Here is a 12,688-nt window from a genome sequence, read left to right as displayed (position 1 = left end):
CACATTTTTAGTGTTTACTTCTGTGTTTGCAAGGAGCATAATTAAAAGAGCAACCTTTTCCTTTTGCATCCTTAGCGCTGCACAAGATGGCTCTTTCAGCTACAAACGTCTTGGGGGGGGGGGTTAAAGGTTCCCTTTCAACTTGCTCCAATCAGGCTTCGGCCTACACTCTGTTCCTCTGCTCCTCCTGCTGTCCCTGGGCTCTAACACCGCCAGTTGGTGCCTGGAAGTGCTGTGTGCACAGTCAACAGTCGCTCCTCTCTTATTGGGGTTCAGTAACGTCAGCTGATCCCCAGCTGTGTGTGCGGTAATACCTCCAATCTGCTCCTCCTGCTGTCCCTGGGCTCTAACACCGCCAGTTGGTGCCTGGAAGTGCTGTGTGCACAGTCAACAGTCGCTCCTCTGTTATTGGGGTTCAGTAACGTCAGCTGATCCCCAGCTGTGTGTGCGGTAATACCTCCAATCTGCTCCTCCTGCTGTCCCTGGGCTCTAACACCGCCAGTTGGTGCCTGGAAGTGCTGTGTGCACAGTCAACAGTCGCTCCTCTGTTATTGGGGTTCAGTAACGTCAGCTGATCCCCAGCTGTGTGTGCGGTAATACCTCCAATCTGCTCCTCCTGCTGTCCCTGGGCTCTAACACCGCCAGTTGGTGCCTGGAAGTGCTGTGTGCACAGTCAACAGTGGCTCCTCTGTTATTGGGGTTCAGTAACGTCAGCTGATCCCCAGCTGTGTATCCGGCAACGTGTCATGCGACCACCACGCTGGCACAACTAAAATGTAAGGGGACCTGTCCCCCCCCCCCCCCCCCTAGGCGTTTGTTACTGAAAGAGCCACCATGTGCAGCACTAATACTGCACAAGGGAAAGGTCGCTCTTGAAATTATGCTCCTTGGAAACGCTGAACTACACACTCATGTAATGTGTCCCCTCACACCGTCCAACCGTCCCAGAGGTGGGACTTTCCTTTGTAATGTGACGCAGCACAGCCGTCATTGCTACCCCCTTGGCACCGTGCGCTGCCACCTTAGCGTTGTTTGATTCCGTCATGGACCCTGCACTGTTATGTTATCCCTTGGCCATGCACAGTTTGCGCTGCCCGTCCTCTGACATCATTTGTTGTCGTCCTGGCTGCGCCTGTGCGTCCACGCTGCCCGAAATCCCACCTCGCAGTGTCGTCTAATGTGATCCCACAGTGGGCCTGGTATCCATGGCCATGCGCAGTGCATATACTAGCCTCTCATTCCCCTTCTTCATGCTTCTTCAGACTAGGCAGCGTCAGCTGATCCCTAATAGCATGCCACGGCCGTGACGCCGCACAGTCTGAAGAAGCATGAAGGAGGTGAGTGAGAGGCGATGATATGCACTGCGCATGCCCATGGATCCCTGGCCCGCAGTGGGATTACATTTGATGACACTGCAAGGTTGGATCTCGGGCAGCTTTGACGCACAGGCACTGCCAGCCTGACACCTAAATGATGTCAGAAGACGGGCACCGCTAACTGTGCATGGCCAAGGGATAACATTACAGCGCGGGCTCCGTGACAGAACCAAACAACGTTGAGGAGGTGGCGCACGGCACCAAGGGGGTTGGAATGACGGCTGTGCTGTGTCACATTACAAAGGAAAGTCCCACTTCCGGGATGGTTTGACGGTGTGAGGGGACACATTATATGAGTGTGTACTTCAGCGTTTGCAAGGAGCATTATTTTCGGAGCCACCATTTTCCATGTGCAGTATTACTGCTGTACAAGATGGCTCTTTCAGCAACAAATGCCTGGGGGGGGGGGGTTAAAGGTTCCCTTTACACTTGCTCCACTGCAGGCTTCGGCCTACACTCTGCTCCTCTTTGATTCCCTGGGTTTCAACACTGTCAGTTGACACCTGGAAGTGTTGTCTACACAGAAAAAACACTAGGTGATGTGTCAGTGGGGTTCAGCACCGCCAGCTGTTCCCCTGCTGTGTAGTCGGCATCGTGTCCAGCACAAGCCACGCTGGCACAACCGACCAAAAGCTTCCACCAGTGCAGGCTTCGGCCTACACTTTGCTCCTCTCCTCCTCCTGCTGACCCTGGGCTCAAACACCGCTAGTTTTTGCCCGGAACTGCTAGCTGCACAGAGAAAAACACCAGCCAATGTGTTAGTGGGGTTCAGCAACGCCAGCTGTTCCCCTGCTGTGTAGCTGGCAACGTGTCCTGCAAACGCCACGCAGGCACATGAACTGAAATTGAAGGGAGCCTGGCCCCCTCTCCCCCAGGTGTTTCTATGTATAACAGCCACCTTGTACAGCAGTACTGCTGCATTTGTACAAGGTGGCTGACTTTTTATCCTTGCCCACGTGGAACTCAACACGTACAAAATGTGTCTCTTTGAGACCATTCCACTGTCCCTGAGGTGTGACTTTCCTTTCTAATGATACGCAGCACCCCCCTTGGTAGCGCTTCCCGTCTTCTGACATCATCGGTTGGCTAGTTGCGCCTGTGCGTCCGCCCTGCCTGAATAAAATGCTCCTCGTTGTCTTAATTATTTTGACTGCGAGGGTGTGATTGATGGGCACGAGCAGTGCATATCTTCGCCTGTCTTAACTCATCTCCTTCCGCCTTCTTCAGACTGTGCAGCCTCATGGCCGCGGCATGCGAGAAGGGATCAGATGAGGCCGCCCAGTCTGAAGCAGGTGTAAGGACATGTGTGAGCGGCAAACATATTTAGTGCACCAGGGCACGAATCCCAGCACCGCAGTGTGATTTTTTGAAAACACACTGTGGGTCTGGGATTCATGTCCATCGCTAACCGCAACGGCCAACATAATATGAGGTCAGAAGACAGTAAGCGCTCACAGCGCATGGCCAAGGGATCACACAATAGCGCAGACTCCTGTACAGCAACTAACAACGCTCAGGAAGCTGCGCCCATGCAAAAAGGTGTTGTTTTCGACACCTGTGCTGCTTTTCATTAAAAAGACAAGTCACGCCTCCACTACTGTTTAACAGTATAATGGGCTAAATAGTGTACGTGTTGCATTCAGCGTGTGCAAGTAGACAAATTAATAGAGCAACCTTTTACTTGTGCAGCATTAATGCTGCAGAAGGAGTGGCTCTTGTACTTTGTAACACCTGAGGGGGGGTTAAAGGTAACCTTTGAAATTGGTTCAACTAGGCTTCGGCCTACACTCTGCTCCTCTCCTCCTCCTGCTGACCCTGGGCTCTAACAACGCTAGTTTTTGCCCGGAAATGCTAGCTGCACAGAGAAAAACACCAGCCAATGTGTTAGTGGGGTTCAGCACCGCCAGCTGTTCCCCCGCTGTGTAGCCGGCATCGTGTCCAGCACAAGCCACGCTGGCACAACCGACCAAAAGCTGCTACCAGTGCAGGCTTCGGCCTACACTTTGCTCCTCTCCTCCTCCTGCTGACCCTGGGCTCTAACAACGCTAGCTTTTGCCCGGAAATGCTAGCTGCACAGAGAAAAACACCAGCCAATGTGTTAGTGGGGTTCAGCAACGCCCGCTGTTTCCCTGCTGTGTAGCTTGCATCGTGTCCAGCACAAGCCACGCTGGCAGAACCGACCAAAAGCTGCCACCAGTGCAGGCTTCGGCCTACACTTTGCTCCTCTCCTCCTCCTGCTGACCCTGGGCTCTAACACCGCTAGTTTTTGCCCAGAAATGCTAGCTGCACAGAGAAAAACACCAGCCAATGTGTTAGTGGGGTTCAGCAACGCCAGCTGTTTCCCTGCTGTGTAGCCGGCATCGTGTCCAGCAAAAGCCACGCTGGCACAACCGACCAAAAGCTGCCACCAGTGCAGGCTTCGGCCTACACTTTGCTCCTCTCCTCCTCCTGCTGACCCTGGGCTCTAACACCGCTAGTTTTTGCCCGGACATGCAATCTGCACAGAGAAAAACACCAGTCAATGTGTCAGTGGGGTTCAGCAACGCCAGCTGTTCCCCTGCTGTGTAGCTTGCAACGTGACCTGCAAACGCCACGCAGGCACATGAACTGAAATTGAAGGGAGCCTGCCCCCCACCCCAGGGGCGGACACAAGCAGCAATGGGCCCCTGTGCAGGAAATACATTTGGGGCCCCCCCTCATGCATGTACACTGTATATAAAATACCTATAATAACATATGTGTATACACAGCAGTATACACACACATACTAGCCCTATATATATACACACACAGCAGTATACACACACATACTAGCCCTATATATACACACACAGCAGTATACACACACATACTAGCCCTATATATACACACACAGCAGTATACACACACATACTAGCCCTATATATACACACACAGCAGTATACACACACATACTAGCCCTATATATACACACACAGCAGTATACACACACATACTAGCCCTATATATACACACACAGCAGTATACACACACATACTAGCCCTATATATACACACACAGCAGTATACATACACATACTAGCCATATATATATATATATATATATATATACACACACACACAGCAGTGTACACACATATACTAGCCCTATATATACACACACATACTAGCCCTATATATACACACACACACAGCATTATACACACTAGCCCTATATACACACACAACAGTATACACACACTGACCCTATATATATACACACACACACAGCAGTATACACACTAGCCGTATACACACACATACTAGCCCTATATATACACACACAGCAGTATACACACACATACTAGCCCTATATATACACACACAGCAGTATACACACACATACTAGCCCTATATATACACACACAGCAGTATACACACATACTAGCCCTATATATACACACACAGCAGTATACACACACATACTAGCCCTATATATACACACACAGCAGTATACACACATATACTAGCCATATATATATATATATATATATATATATATATATACACACACACACAGCAGTGTACACACATATACTAGCCCTATATATACACACACATACTAGCCCTATATATACACACACACACAGCATTATACACACTAGCCCTATATACACACACAACAGTATACACACACTAACCCTATATATATACACACACACACAGCAGTATACACACTAGCCGTATACACACACATACTAGCCCTATATATACACACACAGCAGTATACACACACATACTAGCCCTATATATACACACACAGCAGTATACACACACATACTAGCCCTATATATACACACACAGCAGTATACACACACATACTAGCCCTATATATACACACACAGCAGTATACACACACATACTAGCCCTATATATACACACACAGCAGTATACATACACACTAGCTATATATACACACACACTAGCAATATATATACACACTGCAGTATACACACACACACACACTAGACAGATCAACATCCATCACATGGAATATGTACAGTACCTACAGAGAGTGCAGTTGCAGGGAGCTGGTCAGGCCCAGAACACAGGAAATGAGCAGGGGAGACATGGAGCCTGTCTAGACTGTCAGCACTCATCCCTGCAGACTCCCGGCGGGCCAGGCCTTCTCCTATCTCCTACCTGGACTAGTAATTCCTCCTCCCCTCCCCCTATTTTTACGTGTATCCACTATCCCAGTCCTGCCGATCACTGGGGCTCTGGGAACTGGGAAGAATGTGTACCTGCACAGCAGCGAGTTGCATCATTCTTCAGTGACTCCCTCACTCCTCTCTTCCAGCGTCTGCCGCCCCTGCCCCCTCACCACACTTCACCAGTGACAGCCGGACAGCAGCGTAATGTCGGCTAACAGGAGAGGTCAGGCAGGGGGCCCCTTTTGACCGTCATATCACGTGTGCAGTAGAGCGGGCCCCCTGCTTCTCCTGTTATCAGTAATCCTGCCGCCGGCTGTCATTCACCGCCCTGCTTTCTCGGTCCTTCAGGGGCCCCCTCCCGCTCTGGGCCCCGGTGCAGTTGCACAGGTTGAACCGGCGGTATGTCCGCCCATGCCCCACCCCCAGGTGTTTCTATGTATAACAGCCACCTTGTACAGCAGTACTGCTGCATTTGTACAAGGTGGCTGACTTTTTCTCCTTGCCCACGTGGAACTCAACACGTACAAAATGTGTCTCATTAGAGACCATTACAATGTCCCTGAGGTGTGACTTTCCTTTGTAATGACACGCAGCACCACCCTTGTTAGCGCTGCCCGTCTTTTGACATCATTGGTTAGCTGGCTGCGCCTGTGCATCTCCCCTGCTCGAAACAACGCCCCTCGGTGTCTTATTTTTTTGGACAGAGAGGGTGTGATTGATGGGCATGTGCAGTGCATATGTTTGCCTGTGTTCACTCATCTCCTTCCGCCTTCTTCAGACTGGCTGTCCTCATGGCCGCGGCAGGCGATAAGGGATCAGATGAGGCCGCCCAGTCTGAAGCAGGTGTAAGGACATGTGTGAGCGTCAAACATATTTACTGCACAAGGCCACGAATCCCAGCCACGCACTGTGATTTTTTGAAAACACACTGTGGGTCTGGGATTCATGTCCATCGCTAACCGCAACGGCCAACATAAAATGAGGTCAGAAGACAGGAAGCGCTCACAGCGCATGGCCAAGGGATCACACAATAGCGCAGACTCCTGTACAGCAAATAACAACGCTCAGGAATCTGCGCACAGCAGCTATGTGTTAATTTTGACACATGTGCTGCATCTCCGTAAAAAGGAAAGTCACGCCTCCACTACTGTTTGACAGTATAATGGGCTAAATAGTGTACGTGTTTTATTCATCGTGTGCAAGGAGCAAATTAAATAGAGCAACCTTTTACTTGGGCAGCATTAATGCTGCACAAGGTGTGGCTCTTGTACCTTGCAACACCTGAGGGGGGGTTAAAGGTAACCTTTGAAATTGGTTCAACTAGGCTTCGGCCTACACTCTGCTCCTCTCCTCCTCCTGCTGACCCTGGGCTCTAACAACGCTAGTTTTTGCCCGGAAATGCTAGCTGCACAGAGAAAAACACCAGCCAATGTGTTAGTGGGGTTCAGCACCGCCCGCTGTTCCCCCGCTGTGTAGCCGGCATCGTGTCCAGCACAAGCCACGCTGGCACAACCGACCAAAAGCTGCCACCAGTGCAGGCTTCGGCCTACACTTTGCTCCTCTCCTCCTCCTGCTGACCCTGGGCTCTAACACCGCTAGTTTTTGCCCGGACATGCAATCTGCACAGAGAAAAACACCAGTCAATGTGTCAGTGGGGTTCAGCAACGCCAGCTGTTCCCCTGCTGTGTAGCTTGCAACGTGACCTGCAAACGCCACGCAGGCACATGAACTGAAATTGAAGGGAGCCTGCCCCCCACCCCCAGGTGTTTCTATGTATAACAGCCACCTTGTACAGCAGTACTGCTGCATTTGTACAAGGTGGCTGACTTTTTCTCCTTGCCCACGTGGAACTCAACACGTACAAAATGTGTCTCATTAGAGACCATTACAATGTCCCAGAGGTGTGACTTTCCTTTGTAATGACACGCAGCACCACCCTTGTTAGCGCTGCCCGTCTTTTGACATCATTGGTTAGCTGGCTGCGCCTGTGCATCTCCCCTGCTCGAAACAACGCCCCTCGGTGTCTTATTTTTTTGGACAGCGAGGGTGTGATTGATGGGCATGTGCAGTGCATATGTTTGCCTGTGTTCACTCATCTCCTTCCGCCTTCTTCAGACTGGCTGTCCTCATGGCCGCGGCAGGCGATAAGGGATCAGATGAGGCCGCCCAGTCTGAAGCAGGTGTAAGGACATGTGTGAGCGTCAAACATATTTACTGCACAAGGCCACGAATCCCAGCCACTCACTGTGATTTTTTGAAAACACACTGTGGGTCTGGGATTCATGTCCATCGCTAACCGCAACGGCCAACATAAAATGAGGTCAGAAGACAGGAAGCGCTCACAGCGCATGGCCAAGGGATCACACAATAGCGCAGACTCCTGTACAGCAAATAACAACGCTCAGGAATCTGCGCACAGCAGCTATGTGTTAATTTTGACACCTGTGCTGCATCTCCGTAAAAAGGAAAGTCACGCCTCCACTACTGTTTGACAGTATAATGGGCTAAATAGTGTACGTGTTTTATTCATCGTGTGCAAGGAGCAAATTAAATAGAGCAACCTTTTACTTGGGCAGCATTAATGCTGCACAAGGTGTGGCTCTTGTACCTTGCAACACCTGAGGGGGGGGTTAAAGGTAACCTTTGAAATTGGTTCAACTAGGCTTCGGCCTACACTCTGCTCCTCTCCTCCTCCTGCTGACCCTGGGCTCTAACAACGCTAGTTTTTGCCCGGAAATGCTAGCTGCACAGAGAAAAACACCAGCCAATGTGTTAGTGGGGTTCAGCACCGCCCGCTGTTCCCCCGCTGTGTAGCCGGCATCGTGTCCAGCACAAGCCACGCTGGCACAACCGACCAAAAGCTGCCACCAGTGCAGGCTTCGGCCTACACTTTGCTCCTCTCCTCCTCCTGCTGACCCTGGGCTCTAACACCGCTAGTTTTTGCCCGGACATGCAATCTGCACAGAGAAAAACACCAGTCAATGTGTCAGTGGGGTTCAGCAACGCCAGCTGTTCCCCTGCTGTGTAGCTTGCAACGTGACCTGCAAACGCCACGCAGGCACATGAACTGAAATTGAAGGGAGCCTGCCCCCCACCCCCAGGTGTTTCTATGTATAACAGCCACCTTGTACAGCAGTACTGCTGCATTTGTACAAGGTGGCTGACTTTTTCTCCTTGCCCACGTGGAACTCAACACGTACAAAATGTGTCTCATTAGAGACCATTAGAATGTCCCTGAGGTGTGACTTTCCTTTGTAATGACACGCAGCACCCCCATTGTTAGCGCTGCCCGTCTTCTGACATCATTGGTTGGCTGCCTGTGCCTGTGCGTCCGCCCTGCCCGACACAACGCCCCTCGTTGTCTCATATTTTGGATGCGAGGGTGTTATTGATGGGCATGTGCAGTGCATATGTTCGCCTGTTTTAAGTCACCTCCTTCCGCCTTCTTCAGACTGGGTGTCCTCATGGCCGCGGCATGCGATAAGGGATCAGATGAGGCCGCCCAGTCTGAAGCAGGTGTAAGGACATGTGTGAGCGGCAAACATATTTAGTGCACAAGGGAAAGAATCCCAGCACCGCAGTGTGATTTTTTAAAAAAACACTGTGGGTCTGGGATTCATGTCCACCGCTAACCGCAACGGCCAACATGAAATGAGGTCATAAGACAGGAAGCGCTCACAGCGCATAGCCAAGGGATCACAAGAGCGCAGACTCCTGTACAGCAACTAACAACGCTCAGGAAGCTGCGCCCATGCAAAAAGGTGTTATTTTCGACACCTGTGCTGCTTTTCTTTAAAAAGACAAGTCACGCCTCCACTACTGTTTAACAGTATAATGGGCTAAATAGTGTACGTGTTGCATTCAGCGTGTGCAAGTAGACAAATTAATAGAGCAACCTTTTACTTGTGCAGCATTAATGCTGCAGAAGGAGTGGCTCTTGTACTTTGTAACACCTGAGGGGGGGTTAAAGGTAACCTTTGAAATTGGTTCAACTAGGCTTCGGCCTACACTCTGCTCCTCTCCTCCTCCTGCTGACCCTGGGCTCTAACAACGCTAGTTTTTGCCCTGAAATGCTAGCTGCACAGAGAAAAACACCAGCCAATGTGTTAGTGGGGTTCAGCACCGCCAGCTGTTCCCCCGCTGTGTAGCCGGCATCGTGTCCAGCACAAGCCACGCTGGCACAACCGACCAAAAGCTGCTACCAGTGCAGGCTTCGGCCTACACTTTGCTCCTCTCCTCCTCCTGCTGACCCTGGGCTCTAACAACGCTAGCTTTTGCCCGGAAATGCTAGCTGCACAGAGAAAAACACCAGCCAATGTGTTAGTGGGGTTCAGCACCGCCAGCTGTTCCCCCGCTGTGTAGCCGGCATCGTGTCCAGCACAAGCCACGCTGGCACAACCGACCAAAAGCTGCCACCAGTGCAGGCTTCGGCCTACACTTTGCTCCTCTCCTCCTCCTGCGGACCCTGGGCTCTAACACCGCCAGTTTTTGCCCGGACATGCGATCTGCACAGAGAAAAACACCAGTCAATGTGTCAGTGGGGTTCAGCAACGCCAGCTGTTCCCCTGCTGTGTAGCTTGCAACGTGACCTGCAAACGCCACGCAGGCACATGAGCTGAAATTGAAGGGAGCCTGGCCCCCACCCCCAGGTGTTTCTATGTATAACAGCCACCTTGTACAGCAGTACTGCTGCATTTGTACAAGGTGGCTGATGTTTTCTCCTTGCCCACGTGGAACTCAACACGTACAAAATTTGTCTCTTTGAGACCATTCCACTGTCCCTGAGGTGTGACTTTCCTTTCTAATGATACGCAGCACCCCCCTTGGTAGCGCTTCCCGTCTTCTGACATCATTGGTTGGCTAGTTGCGCCTGTTCGTCCGCCCTGCCTGAATAAAATGCTCCTCGTTGTCTTACTTATTTTGACTGTGAGGGTGTGATTGATGGGCACGAGCAGTGCATATCTTCGCCTGTCTTAACTCATCTCCTTCCGCCTTCTTCAGACTGTGCAGCCTCATGGCCGCGGCATGCGAGAAGGGATCAGCAGAGGCCGCCCAGTCTGAAGCAGGTGTAAGGACGTGTGTGAGCGGCCAAAATATTTACTGCTCAAGGCCACGAATCCCAGCACCGCAGTGTGGCTTTATGAAAAGACACTGTGGGTCTGGGATTTATGGCCATCGTTAACCGCACCGGCCAACATGAAATGATGTCATAAGATGGGCAGCGCTAACAGGGCATTGCCAAGGGATAACACAAGAGCGCAGACTCCTGTACAGCAAATAACAACGCTCAGGAAGCTGCGCCAAGCACCAAGGCGTTATTTTGGACACCTGTGCTGCGTCTCATCAAAAAACCAAGTCACGCATCCACTACAGTTTGACTGTAGAATGGGGTAAATTGTGTACGTCTTTCATTCAGCGTGTGCAAGTAGACAAATTAATAGAGCAACCTTTCACTTGTGCAGCATTAATACTGCACAAGGTGTCTCTTGTACTTTGTAACACCTGAGGGGGGGGTTAAAGGTTTCCTTTGAAATTGGTTCAACTAGGCTTCGGCCTACACTCTGCTCCTCTCCTCCTCCTCCTGCTTCAACACGGGCTCTAACATCGCAAGTTTTTGCCCGCAAGTGCTAGCTGCACAGAGAAAAACACACGCCATTGTGTTAGTGGGGTTCAGCAACGCCAGCTGTTCCCCCAGTGTGTAGCCGGCAAAGTGTCCTGCAAACGCAACGCAGACACAAAGCTGCCTCCAGTGCAGGCTTCGGCCTACACTCATCTCCCCTTGCTTACCCTTTGCTCCAACACCGCTAGTTGGGGCTCTAGGAAGACAATCTTTAATAGGCAAGGCAACGCATCTGGGTTCCAGCACCGCCAGCTGGTTCTCGGCAGTGTTCTTGTCACAGGTACTCCCTCGTGCCAAGCCTGGTTTCAGCACCGTCAGCTGTTTCCGGGTTGTGTCAAGCTCACTGAGACGCCTATGCTTGCCCCGTCGTGGTGCGGTCGAGTTAGCCAACTCCAGGGTGCCTCCAGTTTAGGAGCTTCCTATGTGGGCTGCGTGAACTGGTAGTCAAGGCTGGTTCTGTAGTGCCAGTAGGCCCAGCTCCCCCTGTAGGACTGTTGGGGTTCGGTAACTGCGGCTGCCTCGCGGCCTAGCTGTTCTCTCCTCTCCAGTGGACCTTCGGGTCCACCACCTGGTTCCAGCACCGTCAGCTGGTTCCGGGCCGAGCCGTTGGCTTAGGTGCCTCCTCCTGGGTATCCGAGTTCCGCCAACGCCAGGCGGTCCTTGGTAGTGCTTTTAAGCGCGGGCACCTACAGCTTAGTAACCGGGTTCCAGCACCGTCAGCTGGTCCTCGGTCGTGCCATTGGCTCTTGCACACTGGAGCAACGCATCTGGGTTCCAGCACCGCCAGCTGGTTCTCGGCAGTGTTCTTGTCACAGGTACTCCCTCGTGCCAAGCCTGGTTTCAGCACCGTCAGCTGTTTCTGGGTTGTGTCAACTTCACTGAGACGCCTATGCTTGCCCCGTCGTGGTTCGGTCGGGTTAGCCAACTCCAGGGTGCCTCCAGTTTAGGAGCTTCCTATGTGGGCTGCGTGAACTGGTAGTCAAGGCTGGTTCTGTAGTGCCAGTAGGCCCAGCTCCCCCTGTAGGACTGTTGGGGTTCGGTAACTGCGGCTGCCTCGCGGCCTAGCTGTTCTCTCCTCTCCAGTGGACCTTCGGGTCCACCACCTGGTTCCAGCACCGTCAGCTGGTTCCGGGCCGAGCCTTTGGCTTAGGTGCCTCCTCCTGGGTATCCGAGTTCCGCCAACGCCAGGCGGTCCTTGGTAGTGCTTTTAAGCGCGGGCACCTACAGCTTAGTAACCGGGTTCCAGCACCGTCAGCTGGTCCTCGGTCGTGCCATTGGCTCTTGCACACTGGGGCAACGCATCTGGGTTCCAGCACCGCCAGCTGGTTCTCGGCAGTGTTCTTGTCACAGGTACTCCCTCGTGCCAAGCCTGGTTTCAGCACCGTCAGCTGTTTCTGGGTTGTGTCAACTTCACTGAGACGCCTATGCTTGCCCCGTCGTGGTGCGGTCGGGTTAGCCAACTCCAGGGTGCCTCCAGTTTAGGAGCTTCCTATGTGGGCTGCGTGAACTGGTAGTCAAGGC

The sequence above is a fragment of the Ranitomeya imitator genome, chromosome 4, assembly GCF_032444005.1.
Source record: "Ranitomeya imitator isolate aRanImi1 chromosome 4, aRanImi1.pri, whole genome shotgun sequence".
Classification (NCBI taxonomy): domain Eukaryota; kingdom Metazoa; phylum Chordata; class Amphibia; order Anura; family Dendrobatidae; genus Ranitomeya; species Ranitomeya imitator.
This window is presented reverse-complemented; position numbering follows the sequence as displayed.